Below are 17,462 nucleotides of genomic sequence, written 5' to 3'. Positions count from 1 at the left end.
CCACAGTAAGAACTTTTTTTTTTTTTTTTTTTTTTTTTTTTTTTGAGACAGAGTCTTACCCTGTGGCCCAGGCTGGAGTGCAGTGGCGCCATCTCGGCTCACTGCAAACTTCACCTCCTGGATTCAAATGATTCTCCTGCCTCAGCCTCCCAAGTGGCTGGGATTACAGGTGTGTGTCACCACACCCAGCTAATTTTTGTATTTTTAGTAGAGCCAGGATTTTGCCATGTTGGCCAGGCTGGTCTCAAACTCCTGACCTCAGGTGATCTGCCTGCCTTGGCCTTCCAAAGTACTGGGATTACAGGCGTGAGCCACCATGCCCAGCCAGTAACAACCTTTTGAAAGAGTATCTGTCCATGTTTCCATTGATTTTGTTGCAAAAAAATCATTTAAAGTTTGCTACCTACAAAAGCTCTCACATGGCATTCTGTAAATTTTTGGAGAAAGAGATTTCTAACTTTTCTTATTTAATCTTCCAAAGAGAACATGTCATGGAGTTTGAGATCAGCCTGGGCAACATAGCAAGACCCTATCTCTACAAAAATAATTTTGAAATTAGCCAGGCACGGTGGTGCATGCCTGTAGTCCTAGCTACTCAGGAGGCTGAGGCAGGAGGATCTCTCAAACCCAGGACTTGTAAGCTACAGTGAGGTATGATCGTGCCACTGCACCGCTGCCCTTCAGTCTGAGCAACAGAGCAAGACCCTGTTCCTAGTCAAAATATATATATATATACATTGTTACAGTAATATGATTTATAAATGATTATAAATAAATACATTAAATAGGGTACATGCTAATTCCCCCTTTTTTTTAACTTGATAAGGGTACATTTTGAAGATCTGCCCCTAAAAAGTGAGACTTTTTCCCTAGTTGTCAAGCTATAAGTATTTTTCCCAGTATTTTTCCTTCAGGCTTTGTAGAATTAGGTATGGCCTGTGGCGTGTGGCAAGCTCACGGGAGCCCATGTAGTTATGGATGTACACAGTGAGAAGGCAGGCTACAGTGGACTACAGTCCAAAGTCCAACATCACACAGCTTCACGAAGGACCCAGATGCCAATGCTTTGCACTTTTCAGTCAGGAAGACACCAGCTGTATCAAAGGCCTCCCTCAAATTTGGATTATACTATGATCTCAGCAAAAGGTGAAATGTCAAGGGCTAGACAATGTTATTTACATTTCACTTTATATCCAACAACTTGTATTTCATTATTCATTACTCTACCATTTGCCATTTTTCAGTACAGAAATTTAAAAACCATTTGAACAGCAATTAATTTTGTTTTTCAGAGCAACTACTTTTCACTCCTTGAAAAAAAAATAAAGTCACAGTTCTCACCCTCAGTCCTAATCCTTCTAAAAGCCCTATATAATTTCCTAGACTAATTGTAGAAAAAAATATGCTGGAGCAAATATATACTCAATAAAACTGTGAAACTTCAAACTGAAATATATTTTAAAATTTTATATTCTCATTTGGATTTTCCCCAAGTTAATTCTTCTTTCACAGTAGAGCACTGAGTTCCATGCTCACTTGCAGAGCCATGTGGCTAAACCATGCTGTGCCTCCTTTCACACCAAGTTTGATAATAAAACAAATTTGTATTTGCCAGGCAAGTTACAACTGCTTAAGTCCTTGATGTGCTGTCACTTTTCACTATATAAATGCCACCCTCTATATTTCATTTTATCTGTGAAAGTTTGAGTTCTTCATCTGCAATTACCAAGTTTTTCATAGTCAAGTACCTAAAAAAATTGTACCACATTTTCCAGAAATGTTTCTTGGGACATAAAAAACCAAAGCATTTCCAAACATTTGCTGGCAAACACCAGGGAATGACTTGGGGCCTTAGTACACAGCCAGAATTTTTAAGTTTGCTCCCCAAATGGGGGAAGCTCTTATAAAAAGAACATCAAGATGCAGTATTATAGACTTACGAGGAATACATAATATCCAAATATCTTTTATTGCTTGTTAACTCTAAAAAAAAGTATTAGACTATTTTAAACAGGCTAAAAATGTTTTTAATAAAAGAGGAAAGTAAATATAACACTGACACAGAAAAACATCAATTCTTGACTTTATGAAATTCTGAATTTCTCACATTTTTCATCTAAATAAAATATTCTAAGGCGAATGAATATAAAACCTATCACTTTAATTTTGTCTTTGAATATGTCAATAAACATTGGTTTGTGTGCCTTTTACAAAACTAATTAACAGGTAATACTCAGGCACCTTGCTCAATATTCTGCAAATATCATCTCAGATGATCCTCATAGCAGCCTTGAAAGGAATATATAGGAAGTCCTTGTTACTTAACAATTCCTTTCCAAGTCCCTGCCATTACAAGGCTATATGAAGAAGCCAATGCTATCTACAGATAAAAATACTCAAAAAATGAACTGAACACTTGTATTATAAAATAAAGCTTACACAAGCAACTGCCTCCCTGATCATTCTCTATTCCCCTCCTCCACTCCACTCAATGCTGGCATCTATTCTCTAATCATTCCATATTTAGAGAGAACAGATTTTGTGTATATTGTTTGTTTGCATTGGTCTTGGTGTTGTTACTGAATGGTGTAAATAAAAGACAAATCAACTTACAATACATTTAGAACATTTTTTAAAGCACGGCATTTTTAATAAAGAATAGTATCATGAGTAGCTGAAATTATGTATGAAGCTATTGTTCAATGAGAATTTAACTTGATAAGCTTGCCCCACGCCATAGGCCATGCCTAATTCTACAAAGCCTGAAGGAAAACTACTGGGAAAAATACTTATAGCTTGACAACTAGGGAAAAAGTCTCAGTTTTTAGGGGCAGATCTTCAAAATGTACCCTTATCAAGTTAAATGAACCCTTGTCAAGTTAAATGAGAATGTGGCAGAGACCCATTAGCAACTTAAAAAGAAAATCATGATAAGACAAAGGTTTCAAAGATAGCAGTGTCCATATTAAAGGAATAAGAGCACCTTCCCCCTCCTTGAGAAAATGGAAGAAGTTTTTGGGTATTTCTAATAAAAATGACCTGCATAATCATGCTTTGAAAATCAAATGTGAGGCCCGGCATGTTGGCTCATGCCTGTAATCCCAGTACTTTGGGAGGCTGAGGCGGGTGGATCACCTGAGGTCAGGAGTTCGAGACCAGTCTGGCCAACATGACGAAACCTCATCTCTACTAAAATAATACAAAAAATTAGCTGAGTGTGGTGGCAGGTGCCTGTAATCCCAGCTACTCGGGAGCCTGAGGCAGGAGAATCGCTTGAACCCAGGAGGCAGAGGTTGCAGTGAGCCAAGATCGCACCATTGCACTCCAACCTGGGCAACAACAGCAAAACTCTGTCTTAAAAAAAAAAAAAAAAAAAAAAAAAAAAATAGCTGGTTGTGGTGGTGGGGGCCTGTAATCCCAGCTACTCAGGAGGCTGAGGCAGGAGAATCACTTGAACCCAGGAGAAGGAGATTGCAGCAAACCAAGATCACACCATTGCACTCTGGCCTGGGTGACAAGAGCAAAACTCAGTTTCAAAAAAAAAAAAGAAAAGAAAAGAAAAGAAAATCAAATGTGACTGGTAGATTGTATGGTGCAGAGTCAATCAATTTGATCAGAAAATTTCACACCTCCCTCCTTAATTAATCATATACTACACACACAGACACACACACGGTTCACATTCTATTCATTCCTAGAATTCCCACAAAATTGAAAAATATAATTTGCCTAAGACTACATAGTTAGAAAATTGCATAAGACTACATAGTTAGAAAATGGTGTTCAAATGCAGCCTGTACCACTAACCATCATCCTATGTTCCTTTTTAGCCAAGGAATTGAATATAAACTTTATAAATATGCTTATTTTCTTTTTTTTTTTTTTTTTTTTTTTGAGACAGAGTCTTGCTCTGTTGCCCAGGCTGGAGTGCAGTGGTGCGATCTTGGCTCACTGCAAGCTCCACCTCCCGGGTTCATGCCATTCTCCTGCCTCAGCCTCCCGAGTAGCTGGGACCACAGGCACCCGCCACCACGTCCAGCTAATTTTTTTGTATTTTTAGTAGAGACGGAGTTTCACAGTGTTCGCCAGGTTGGTCTCAATCTCCTGACCTCGTGATCCACCCGCCTGGGCCTCCCAAAGTGCTGGGATTACAGGCGTGAGCCACTGCACCCGGCCGCTTATTTTCATACTTTATTTTCATTTTCACAAAATGGAACCTCAGGCAAGTCTTTTTTCCACCACTGCTTCCTACAAAATGTTGGTCTCCATTTTAAGGAGATTCACATTAAGGGACTTTCCCTGTGACCCATTCAGTAGAAAAAACACAGTTTCTTCTACTATACTCTTACAACACGCTTCAGCAGGGTGATGGGGAATTTCCTTGCTTGTTGAAGCAAGCAAGCAATTCTGCAGCAGACACAAGCTGGGTGTCCTCCAATTCCCACACTACCTGGAGATAGCATCAGATCCCATAGGTTGAGGGCTCAGTCCCACAAGACTGTCCCACATTTCTGATGCCAATGCAAGTCTCAGGTTGTTTCACCTGTGCTCTGACCAACTGACTATAAATCAGGGATCCCACAACCCTCTCCTTGGGTTTGACTAATTTGCTAGTGTGGCTCACAGAACTCAGGGAAACACTTACATGTACTGGTTTATTATAAAGGATATTATGAAGGGTACAGATGAGGAAATGCATAGGGTGAAGCATGTGGAAAAGGGTAAGGAGCTTCCCTGCCCTCTCCTGGGTGTGCCACCCTCCAGGAACCTCCACGTGTTCTGCCATCCAGTAGTTCCAAGAACCCAGTCCTTTTGGGTTTTCAAGGAAGCTTCATTACCTAAGCATGACTCATTACATCACTGGCCATTTGTGATCAGTTTAGTCTTCAGCCCCTCTCTTCTCCCCAGAGGTTGGGGGGTGGAGCTGAAAATCCCAATCCTCTAATCTTCCCTTAGTCTTTCCTGTGACCAGTGCCTATCCTGAAACTACCTAGGGGCTGCCAGCCACCAGTCACCTCATTAGCATACAAAAATACATCATTTGGGAGATTCTAAGGAGTTTAGGCATTGTATGCCAGGAAACAGGAGAAAGAACGAAGTCAAAATACTGTGTACGTTTCACAATATCATACCTGCTATCCTCAGATAAGGGGACCTCACATGTTCCTGTCCTCACTTTACATATGAGGAAAGAAAAACTCAGCAAAGTTGTGGCACTTGACTGAGGTCCAGCAGCTAGAAGTGGCTTAGCAGATGTAAATCCAGCCTGTCTGATCCCATCCCATGTTCTCTGTAGCCTCAGCACAAAGTCCTTTTGTAACATACAACTGGTCCGAAAGACAGTGATTTGCTTGGCTAAAAGACAGCAAAAGCTTCACAGTTAGGAATACAGGCTTGGGAACAAGCTGCATTGAATCTCAGCTATGGTATGTTTTGTTTTTGGTTTTGTTTTTGTTTTGAAACAGAGTCTCACTCTGTCACCCAGGCTGGAGAGCAGTGGCACAATCAAGGCTCACTGTAGCCTTGACCTCCCCAGTTTAAGTGATCCTCCCACCTCAGCCCTCTGAGTAGCTGGAACTGCAGGAGCATACCACCACACACCCCCCTTTTTTTTTCTTTTTTTTTTAAGAGATGGAGTGTCACTCTGTTGCCCAGGCTGGTCTTGAACTCCTGAGCTCAAGCAATCCTCCCACCTCAGCCTCCCGGTGTTGGGATTAAAGGTGTGAGCCTACAGTATGTCTTAATTGCATGACTTTAGGTTCACTATTTTACTTTCCTTGGCCAGTTCCTCATCTGTCAAGTAGAATTAATCATAGTACCTATTCCAAAGACTGTTGTGACGATTAAGAGGTTTGATAGGGTAAAAAGAGAAAAAACTTAGTGTCTACCAGAAACACTAAATGCTAGTTGCAACTATTAACTATTATTATTATTATTACATGTTAAGTATATAAAAGGATTTTTTTAAGACTTTGAATATTTATTTCAAATGAAATCACTCAGAGTCTCTAAATATTAAACTGACCAAAATGACTCAGCAGTAATTGGTAATTGGGGCCAGGAGGGTCTGAAATAGGCCTACCCAGCTCAGCCTAAACCTGATGGCCCAGAGAAACCTCCAGGGATCAGGAATTCCAAATACATTGTACCAAATAAATGTAAGACATAAAGCTCCACAGAATATTATTTGATTTTATAGAGCTGAATGGTCCCCCTACAGTTTGAAAATTCAAAGGGCAGAGCAACAACTATTGAGGTAATTCTATTTGCCATGTTAGTTTGAAACTTTCTGCATTTGGAAGGAAATGCTGACTCACAGTTCCTTATACTAACCTAGGAATGTAGGCTTATAATTGCATTTCACAATTGTTATACTAACTGGAAAAGAACAGTAAACAACTGGGAGGTAAGGCCAAGTCTAAGTAAAAACCTTCAATGCCAGCACAATGGAAATGGGTACGGAGACAGCATTTGAAATAAACCTATTATTGAACACACAACGGTGTCTATAGACCTGTTTCAGACTACAGTTATCTACCTGAGTTATGCAGGTCTAAGCTGCTTTAAGTGAAAGGGTTGAATTATTCGGTAAACTCAGTGGGGAGATGTCTGAAGATTAGAAAGGAAACAACACAGTAACTATTCACTAAGATCTCATTAATTCAAACTAATGGTGGTTGTGGGGATAGGGAGGAAAGAGAGCCAGTCAGTCTGAAATTGTGCAGCCTAATGTTTATCAAGTACAAAGAGGAGCACAAGCCAGCTGCTAACAAAATGTTCCGCCAAACCTGTCACACTCACTTGTATTTCGCAGGATATGTCTGCACACAGACAAAGTGATTAAGCCCTTTAAAAGCTTGTTCTAAATCTATCAGACATCACCTTTACAATCTTACTTATGCTATTAGTCTGTTTAATGTATTGTTCATGTCAACGCAAAGCTCAATCATCACTCAAGCATCATGGGCAAGATACGACCTACCAAGGTATCAATTTCCTCATTAGCAATAAATTTCTAAAGTATGTCTTTCATGTCCAAAACCCAATGTACTGTCACTTAGTATGTGCAAAGCACTATGCAGGCCATCTAGGGAAGGATATTAAAATATATAGAATGCTGACTGTATAATTGATGAGCTCAGAATCTAGTTGGCATGATAAGATCTACATCCATGAGAAGCTAGAGGATGCAAGGAGGAAGACCACTGGACTGGCAGAACATGGTAATGTCAGGCAAGCATAAACAGATAAAGAAGTTCTCTAAATGGAAAGTCGGAGTTCAGTATGAAGATAGATAAGGATATGTTATCTTTAGGAAACACAAAGGAGTTTGAGGGGTTGAAGCAACAGCTTTATGAACCAGACAGGGCAAACGTCATCAGCCTCCTACATTTATACATAATCCATCCTTAAAACACACATACTACATTTGTGACAAAAATGAATAGACTTATAGGGGCCAGGAGTCCTTTTGCCGGAGACTCAGCAATAACACTCTTAATTACACATTTCCTTTTAGCCAGAATTTTCAACAACATATATTCTAGCTTTTCCTACATGTGCTTTACTTTTGCTCTCCCCTCACAATGAAATATATTATCAAGTTCTTTGGGAGGCCAAGGTGGGTGGATCACCTGAGGTCAGGAGTTCAAGACCAGCCTGACCAACATAGTGAAACCCCATCTCTACTAAAAATACAAAAAATTAGCTGGGCATGGTGGCAGATGCCTGTAATCCCAGCTACTCTGGAGGCTGAGGCAGGAGAATCGCTTGAAACCGGGAGGCGGAGGTTGCAGTGAGCTGAGATCGTGCCACTGCACTCCAGCCTGGGTGACAGAGCGAGATTCTGTCTCAAAAAAATATATACATATATAAAATCAAGTTCAATGAAAACCCAGCTGATACTGACAATTCTCTGCTTGGGCATACCTAAGTATCGCTGTATTGTTTCTCACAACTGCATGTGATCATATCAAATTTATCAGATCCTTGCTTCTTCATCAATATCTCATTTCTATTTATTTTCCCCTCATTTTTATAAAGGTAGAGCAAGAAAAATAATAAATCACATAGACAAGAGTCATGCTGCTAAAACTGAACTGGTGGGTACAAAAGCCCAAAAGTTCATTCATTCGCTGATACCTAAAAGTCTGAGTTCAATATGAAAAGATTGCTTCTTGTGGAGTAGCTCTTCAATCTATAAACATTTAAAGTAGCAATCTGGCAATGTCTCCCAGAGAAGTAAAGGAATGTATTACTGTGAAAGGAACACTTGGGTCAGGTCCTAGATAAAGCCTGGCTAAGAAACTTGCTCTTATTTTTGTAAGCTACAGGGTTTCCCACTTTTTACTTTGATGAGGGAGGGTAACTCTCCCTAGAGTCTTATGTGGGATTGCTGGAAATTAATGCAACATTAATTAAGCCATGAGTTCATAACATATGGTCCATCAAAAAACTTTATACAGGCCATGAATTCCATGAAATTAGATGCAAATTATTCTGTGCATGTATATTTTTCTGTCAAGATTTTATAGTTTTCATCGGATTCTCAAGGGCCCGTTAGACCTGAGAAAAAAAGGCCAAGAATGTTTCTTTTAAACCATGCCAGACATCAAAATTTCTGCTCTGTGAAAGCCCATGTAAGGAGGATGAAAAGACATGCTCCAGAGTGGGAGAAAATATTTGCAAACCACATATCCATCAAAGGGCTAGTATGCAAAATATATAAAGAACTCTCAAACAATGCAATTAGACAATTGACAAAAGACATGAACAGACATTTCACTAAAAAGGATATACAGATGGCAAATGAATATTTTCAACATCATTAGCCATTGGGGAAATGGAAATTAAAATCACAATGAGATATCAATGCATACCATTCAAAATGCTAACACACAAAAAAAGTGCCATCACCAAATGCTATAGCAGATATGGAAAAATGGGTTTTTTTGCTGGTAGAGATGCAAAACAATAAAGCCACTCTGGAAAGCAGTTTAGCAGTTTCTTAAAACCGAACATGCAACTGCCACCAGCAACTGTGCAAAAGGGCATTTTCCCCTTAGAGAAATAAAATCTGTTCACACAAAAACCTGTACATGATTGTTCATAGCAGTCTTATTTGTAATAGCCAAAAATTAGAATCAGCCCAAATGTCTTTCAACAGGTTAATGGTTAAACTTCAGTATTATAGATAATACAGAAACCAGAGCAATGTATATTACATATCAATAAAAGGGAGCAAACTATTGATACATACGAGAACATGGATGAAACTTCAGGAAATTATGCTGAGTGATAAAAGCCAATCCTAAAGGTTACAGTCTGTATAATTCCATATATATAATATTTTTAAATAAAAAATTTATAGATACGGAAGACAGTGGAAGATGAGTGGTTGTCAAAGGTTAGACACCGCACTGGGGGAAGGGAGGTGCCTCTGACTATAAAAGGGTAACAGGAGGGATCCTTGTGGTTTTGGAACTGTTCAGTATCTTGGCTGTGGTTGTAGATACATGAACTTACACAAATGACAAAATGGTATTGAAATTTTAAAACACACATACTAAAATATAAGTAAAACTGGCCTAGCACCGTGGCTCACACCTGTAATCCCAGCACTGTGGGAGGCCAAAGCGGGTGGATCACTTGAAGTCGGGAGTTCAAGACCAGCCTGGCCAACATGGCAAAACCCTGTCTCTACTAAAAACACAAAAATTAGCTGGGTGTGGTGGTGCATGCTTGTAATCCCAGCTACTCGGGAGGTTGAGTCACCAGAATTGCTTGAATCTGGGAGGCAGATGTTGCAGCTAGCTGTGCCACTGCACCCCAGCCTGGATGATAGAGTGAGACTCTGTCTCTAAATAAATAAATAAAGTAAAACTTAGTAAAGGTGAGTGAGATGGATAAAATGTGTCAATGTCTATATTGGTTGTTATATTAAGACTACAACAAGTCTGAATATAGCTTTATAAAATGTTTCCATTGTGGGAACTAGGCAGAGTATACAAGGTATCTCTATTGTTTCTTACAATTGATAACATGTGTCAATGTCTAGATTGGTTGTTATATTAAGACTACAACAAGTCTGGATATAGCTTTATAAAATGTTTCCATTGGGGGAATTGGGCAGAGTATACAAAGTATCTCTACTGTTTCTTACAACTGCATGTGGGTCTACAATTACCTCAATTAAAATTTCAGTTAAAAATTATGCTAGAACGTATGCCTCCTATTAGTTTTCTCTCCTTTGTGGTGGCTACTATAGGTGGTGCTTTCTTTTTTAGTATTATTGTTTACATTTTCCAATGAGTTTGCTACTACTGAAAACATTTTTAGAATTTATTTCACAGCTTGTGACATGTTGTTTGGATTATTTTGCGTGGCAGAAAAGCTTTATCCTTTAAGAATGAATTGGAATTTTTAAAATATATTTAAAAATTCACACCCACCCTACAGAATATAGCTAATGAACAAGGTAGGATATGCCACTTATGGGCAAATACAAAGTAATTGCTAAATCATGAGATTGGTTTTCTTTTGGGAGATCATGGGTTTAGTTTAAGGTTGTGAGAATCGAGAGAGAAAAAAAACATTCTTCTGGTTAAAAATCCCCTTCCACAGGCAGCAAGATTTTACTGAAGCGTTGGAAGTGGGGCAATAACTCATCTAAAGTTATATTTTCATGAGACTAAACCAAAGACTGCTGAATAGACTGAAGAGACAAAAAAGTGGAGGCAGAAAGAGTAGTTGTGGACACACAGGCACTTGAAAAATCTTCCTGCTACTTAGAAGGGTTTCCAAGTAAGAGTACTCAGAAGTTAATAAATCTAACTACTCAGAGACAACACCACCTCTCTCTTTTGTCTGCATTTTCAGGCAGCCTATTCATAGGGCTATAACCACTTCCAGGGCTATTGAGAAAAACGTATGTGGGTGGTTACTGTGGTTCAAATGTGTTCCCCAAAAAGCATGGGTTGGAAACTTAAACCCCGTGCAACAGTATTGACAAGTGGAACGTTTAAGAGGTCTCTGCCCTTGTGAATGGATTAATGTGGTTACTGGAAGAGTGATTTTGTTATCATGAGAGTGGGTTTGTTATAAAAGTGGGTTTGGCCCCCTCTTGCTCTGTCATGCTCTCCTGCCCTTCCAGCTTCCACCATGGGATAGTGTGGCACAAAGGCCCTCAGCAGATGTGGTCTCCCAATCTTAGACTTCCCAGCCTGCAGAACCATAAGCCAAATACATTTATTTTCTTTATAAATTACCCAATCTGTGTTATTCTGCTACAGCAGCACGAAACAGACTAAGACAGGAAATTGGTACTGAGAAGGGGGACTGACCATAACAAACACCCAAAAATGAAGAAGCTTTGAAACTAGGTAATGGGTGGAGGCTGAAAGAATTTGGAGGGGCAAGCTAGAAAAAGCCTAGATTGCCATAAGTGGAGCATTCAAAGCAATGCTGGTGAGGGCTCAGAAGAAGACAAGAGCCGTATGGAGAGCATAAATCTTTTCAGGGATTCCTTAAGTGCCATGATCAGAATGTGGTAGAAATATGAATGGTAAAGGCCATTCTGATGAGGTTTCAGACAGAAATGAGGAACAAGACATTAAAAACTGGAGTAAATGTCATCCTTGTTATAAAGTTGCAAAGAACTTTACAATTTATGTCCATGTCTTAAGACTTTGTGGAAGGCAGAATTTAATAGCAATGAACTAGGATATCTGTCAAAAGAAATATCTAAGCAGCATAATATTCAAAGTGCTGCATAATATTCAAGCAGCATAATATTCCTTTGGCCACTTATAATAAAATGAGAGAAGGCAAATTACTTTTAAATGAAATTTATAATTAAAAGGAACATACAACATAAAGGTCTGGGAAACTCTCAGCCCAGCCATGTAAAGAAGAGAAAAGCTGTCCAGGAAAGAATACTAAAGGTGTGGCCAATCCACTGTTTGCTAAGAGATTAATATGGATAGAAGGAAGCCAGAGTCTATTCATCAAGATGATGGGAGAATGACCCTGATGGCACTTTGGAGATTACTGTTGTCACCCTCTTTCATCACAGGTCCAGAGTGCCAAGGCCTGGGAGAAGGAAATACGTCAAAAGAAAGGACCAGGGCATCCTTGGGAACTTGGGGCTAGTTTCCCAGTGTTGCCCTCAAGTCTTTGCTCTCCATATTCAACGGCAGCACTCCTTAGTTATACCAGGTATGGCTCAAGGGACTCAAGTGTGGCTCAGGCCAAAACTTCAGGAGGTATGTAAACTAAAAATAAAATTCTAAGCCCCCCAACTGATGGAAAAGATCATCTCTTGGCAAAGGGGACCCCACAGTAACCTTAAAAACTGAATTATTGGCCACAATAGGAGGGAGGCTCAGACATACCTCTTGTTACACCCACTCCCTCGCTAACCACAATGAGGTTTTCTTTCCTCAAGGCTTTACAGCTCTTTCAAAAGACTCCACCACCGATATCAATCAACTACCTGATGCTGCCCCTCCTTTTTTGCCTAAGAGACCACTAACCACGGAGTGGTTCTGACCAGTCTACAGAGAATGCACAGTAAGGGTTTCTGTGTGCTCTGCTACAGCTTTTGAGGTCAGAGGGCCAAAAACTCCACCCTTGGATTATGCTAAGGCTGTCAGTTTTTGAACATGGGACCTATGAAGGGACATGAAGCTCAACTGTGCATGCTCATGTTTTTCCTTTCATAAATATTCATAACTTCTCCTGTAGCTTACTGAATATATATATTCAGTCACCTTACTCAGCATACATTTTTGTTCTTTTTGTCCCTCTCTCAAAGTGTGTGTTTTGGGCTTCTGGCAGGTGGCTTCCCTTCCCAGTCTGCCAGAATGGCCACTCTGCTGGCTGCAACCCTTTACGAGAAATAAAGTTCTCCATTTCAAATTTATGAACCTCATCATTCTTCAGTTGACAGGTGCAGGCAGCAAATCTTGGCAGCATCCACATGGTGTTAATTCTGCAGGTGTGCAGAATGCAGAAGCTGTGGGGCCATGGCAGCATCCACCTACATTTCAAAGGACACGTGGGACAGCCTGGGGACCAACACAGAGACTTGTCACAGGAATGGAGCCACCAAAGACAGCCTCCACTAGGGTAATTCTGAGTAGAGTCATGAAGTGAGGCAATGCCTGAGACCCCAGAACTGTAGGGCCACCAGCTTGCAACTCAAGCTGCAGGCACAAGCCTCCAACCTGTCAGAGCTGCTGGGTTGAGTGAGCCCAGCAAAGATATAGGGCAGGGCTTCCTGAGACCTTGGAGGTTCAAACCCCACCCCAGTGTGCCAAAGGTGTGGGACATGGAATCAAAGGAGATTATCCTCTGGCTTTAAGACTTAATGTTATTTTTCCTATTGGGTTTTAGACTTACTCAGGAGCAGGTACCCCTTTTTTTCTTGCCTTCTTTTCCCTCTTGGAAAGGGAATGTCTATCCTATACCTGTCCCATCATTATATTTTGGAAGTACATATTCTTTTGATTTCACAGGCTCACAAATGGAAGGATCTTGCCTCAGGGTGAATCATGTCTTGAATCTTACCCATTTCTGATTTATATGACAGTTTGTACTTTGAACTTTTGAGTTGATGCTGGAATGAGTTAAGATTTTTGAGATTATTGGGATAAAATGGATGTATTTTACATTGTGAGAAGAACAGGAATTTGGGGGGTCCAGAGGCAGAATGCTATGGTTTGAATGCGTCCTCCAGAAAAGCACCTGTTGGAAACTTAATCCCCAATGCAACAGTATTGAGAGGTGGGCCTTTAAGAAGTGATTAGGTCATGAGGACTCTGCCCTCATGAATGGATTAATGTCATTATCATGGGTGTGGGTTTATTATCATGAGAGAGTTTGTTATAAAAGGACGTTTGGCCCCCTTTTCCTCTCTCATGCTCTCTTGCCCTTCTGCCATGAGATGATGCAGCCCAACCAGCTAGAACTTCTCAGCCTCCAGAACCATGAACCAAATAAATTTATTTTCTTTATAAATTACCCCATCTGTGTTATTCCATTAGAGCAGCACAAAACAGACTAAGACAAAAACAAGTTAGCCAGATGTGATAATAGGTGCCTGCAGTCCCAACTACTTGGGAGGCTGAGGTGGGAGGATCTCTTGAGCCCAGGAGTTTGAAGCTGCAGTGAGCTGTGATTGCACCACTGCACTCCAGCCTGGAAGCAAAAGCAAGACCCTGTCTCTAAAAAAATAAATAAATAGACTAAGGAAATGGTGGTAGGAGAGAAGGATGGGAACTTCTTCTGTACCTCAATGATATGTTTTACTAAGTATTGTGAACTTCAAGCCAGTAAGTGGATTTTTAAGTGGGGAAGGGATATGAGGCAAACTGTTTTTTAAGATCTTCTGGCAGAAGGTGAAGGATGGAATAGAAGGGGAGAAAGACCAAAGTCAGGGAAACCAAGTAAGAGACCACTGCTATCCTTCAGGCAAAGGATACTGAGAGGCTGAGTGAAAGCAATGTCATACGGAGGGGAAAGATAAATTCAAGAGATATTAGGAGACAAAATGGACAGGCTTTGGTGCTGAACTAGATGTAGCAGGAAATAAGAACTAGGGGGAATTAACGTGACTCCTTGGTTCCTAGCATGGGAAACTAGGTGGATGGTGCCATTGACCAAGGAGAAGCATATGAGAAGAAGAAAAAAATGAAATGTGATGACTTGTGTCTAGGAAGGGTTGAAAACACAGTTCTGGAGCTTCAGAAAGAGAAGTCTGGGCTGGAAAGAAAGATTTTTGATCTGACATAGTAGTTAAGGCCATTGGGAATCAATGAGTTAATCAAGGGAGTTGCTACTTGCAAGCCCAAAATTACTTATTTTCAAACAGAAACTTGGAGAACTCCAAGAGAAAACTAGAGGAAGAGGAGATCACAAAAGACATCAAGAAAGAATAGTCCGATAAACAACAGTCAGAGCTGACATTTCTTGAGCACTCTATTATACTAGGCAATGTTCTGAGTGCTTGTTAGTTTATTTAATCTTTATAACCATATATAATACCTACTATTATTATCCCCATTTTACATATAAGGAAAGTGAGGCACAGGGAGGTTGAGCATCTTGCCCAAGGTCACACAACAAGAAAGGGACAGAACCAGGATTCAAACCCAGACAAGATTCAAATCCAGATCCCTCACTCCCAACCACCCAACTCCATTGCTATGTTAGAAATGCAGAAGGGGTGTATGTGACAAAATCCAAGAAAGGAGACAGTTTCAATAAATAGATGGACAAGAAGGCAAATGTCATAGGGTAAATGAAGCAAACCAACATAAGAACTGAAAAGAACCCACTGGTTCCATGATTTGACAGGTTGTTGGCCCCTTGGCCACAGCTGTGTAGGTGGAAAAAGTAGCATGACCTAGGCAGGTGAAGCAGTAAGGAGGGAAATGTGGGGATGACTGAGTTAAACATTAAGTGCTGTGAGAGTTCAGGAAAAGACAGGGCTTTCTGGCTGAAGTCATCAGAAAAGCCTGCACTGGGAAAAGGACTCATGAGTGGTGTCTTAAGAAAGGAGAAACAATGTGAGAACTGAAGATCAAATGGTTTCACTGGTGAAAGGTGAGTCAAAAAATTGCTATTGTGATTGAAATCCACCTCTACCCTAGGGCTCCTGTAACTTGCACAAATGTAACTACATATGCTGAGAACAAGAACTACAAATTTCTCTCACATACAAAACAGACTTGTGAAAGTCAGCATTTAAAATCCAAAGTTGAAACAAAAAAGAACTTTCCTACAACACTCCAATGAGTTACAAAGAAATCTTCAACTAACAAATATTTATTTTTAAAAATCGTCCTGAATATTACAAAGGGCATGAAGAAATACAAGGTCCTGCCCTTGAAAAGTTTACAGAGAACCAAGTCCAAACACATGAACTGTTTGCCAACAATTGAATGCTAAACAAATAGTTTAACAGTAATGCACAATGCTCAGAGCTTACAGAGGACTGTGGTGAGGCCAAGAAAGACAAGGACTCAAAAGGGCCATAGTCTTTGTAAACCAGAAAGTTGCTAGTTACCAGTTCAAGTGCAACAGAGATAAAATGAAGGGAGCTTTTGTTTTATGTTGGTTTTTAAGTTAGTGGAGACCTGTGCCTGCTTGCAAGGACAGAGGAAAGAAATGAGGGCACACCAGTCCTGGAGAGACAGATCCAGCACTCGGTGCCTAGTGCCCACAGATATTAAATGTCCTGTAACAGGAGCAGTCCTGCACACTCAAGAAGTGTTCCACATCCTTCTTCGAAAATTGGTCAGATTTTGGCCTGGCACGGTAGCTCACGCTTGTAACCCCAGCACTTTGGGAGGCCAAGGTGGGCGGATCATCTGAGGTCAGGAATTCGAGACCAGCCTGGCCAACACGGCACAACCCTGTTTGTACAAAAATTACAAAAATTAGCCAGGTGTGGTGGTGTTCAGCTGTAATCCCAGCTACTTGGGAGGCTGAGGCAGGGTAATCGCTTGAACCTGGGAGGCGGAGTTTGCAGTTAACCGAGATTGGGCCACTGCACTCCAGCCTGGGCAGCAGAGTGAGATGCTGTCTCAAAATAATAACAATTTTTTAAAAAAGAAATTTGGCCAGATTTTAATTTTGCTTTGGTTACTTAGCTGTACCTTTTCCTTAAAGCAAAGAGAAAAGGTTAGCTCCCTCAAAAACTTCTCCAGAAAGAGTATTCCTCACAGGCAGGTTCCTACATTCTAGGAAAGTCATACCAATTAACTACATAATAAAATCCTTAGTGTAATCCCCTAGGAAAGTAGTATATAAATTTCTGTCTTAAAAGATACCTACCAGATAAAATCCTGAATATTTTAGCTTACATTATAATTTAATTGATAACTCATACTTTATATTAAAATCCATGTTAAGTAAGGTATGAAGACATAATGTTAGTTGTATTCTAATATTTCAAATATTTTGTGAAGAAAATTAAAAATGTATAATCTGCATAGATGCCATTGCAGCACGTGGTTTTATTTTGTGATATATAAGTTCCTTATTGATATTTCACACCAAGAGAAACCAAAGAATAAGGTTTTCTCTTTCCAGGCAATCTTCACTTGGACAACTGGGTAACTCTTAATATTGGATGTGCTCTAAAAAATGCCATGCCTGCTGTGAGGCAGAAAGAACTTGGGCTTCTTCCTTTTCCACAGTATTAACTTATCCTCAAATCCTCAGAAAACTAAAAGTCCCCTTCTCAGATCATATTTCCTATGGCTCTCCCATATCAATGTGTTTCCTAAAGCAACACTAAGCTCAATATTTTGGCCAATGCACTATTATAAAGACACTAGAAACTAAATGCTAAGTTTTATAGAACCTAAGTCAGTAAATGCCAAATGAAACCAGATCTTCACATGCCATGAACTGAACTACTCTCTACCTGTTCTGGAAAAGAAATGTAACCCAAG

General features: G+C 40.1%; 1 protein-coding gene across 4 annotated transcripts in view; it reads right to left on the bottom strand.

The window, feature by feature from the left end:
- ARHGEF28 (Rho guanine nucleotide exchange factor 28) overlaps positions 1-17,462 on the bottom strand; it is a 312,580-nt gene that overhangs the window by 259,354 nt on the left and 35,764 nt on the right. The gene's annotated exons all lie outside the window — the stretch shown is intronic.

Source organism: Pongo pygmaeus, chromosome 4 (assembly GCF_028885625.2).
Source record: "Pongo pygmaeus isolate AG05252 chromosome 4, NHGRI_mPonPyg2-v2.0_pri, whole genome shotgun sequence".
Classification (NCBI taxonomy): domain Eukaryota; kingdom Metazoa; phylum Chordata; class Mammalia; order Primates; family Hominidae; genus Pongo; species Pongo pygmaeus.
The sequence above is the reverse complement of the archived record's forward strand: the minus strand, read 5'-3'. Positions and strand labels throughout refer to the sequence as shown.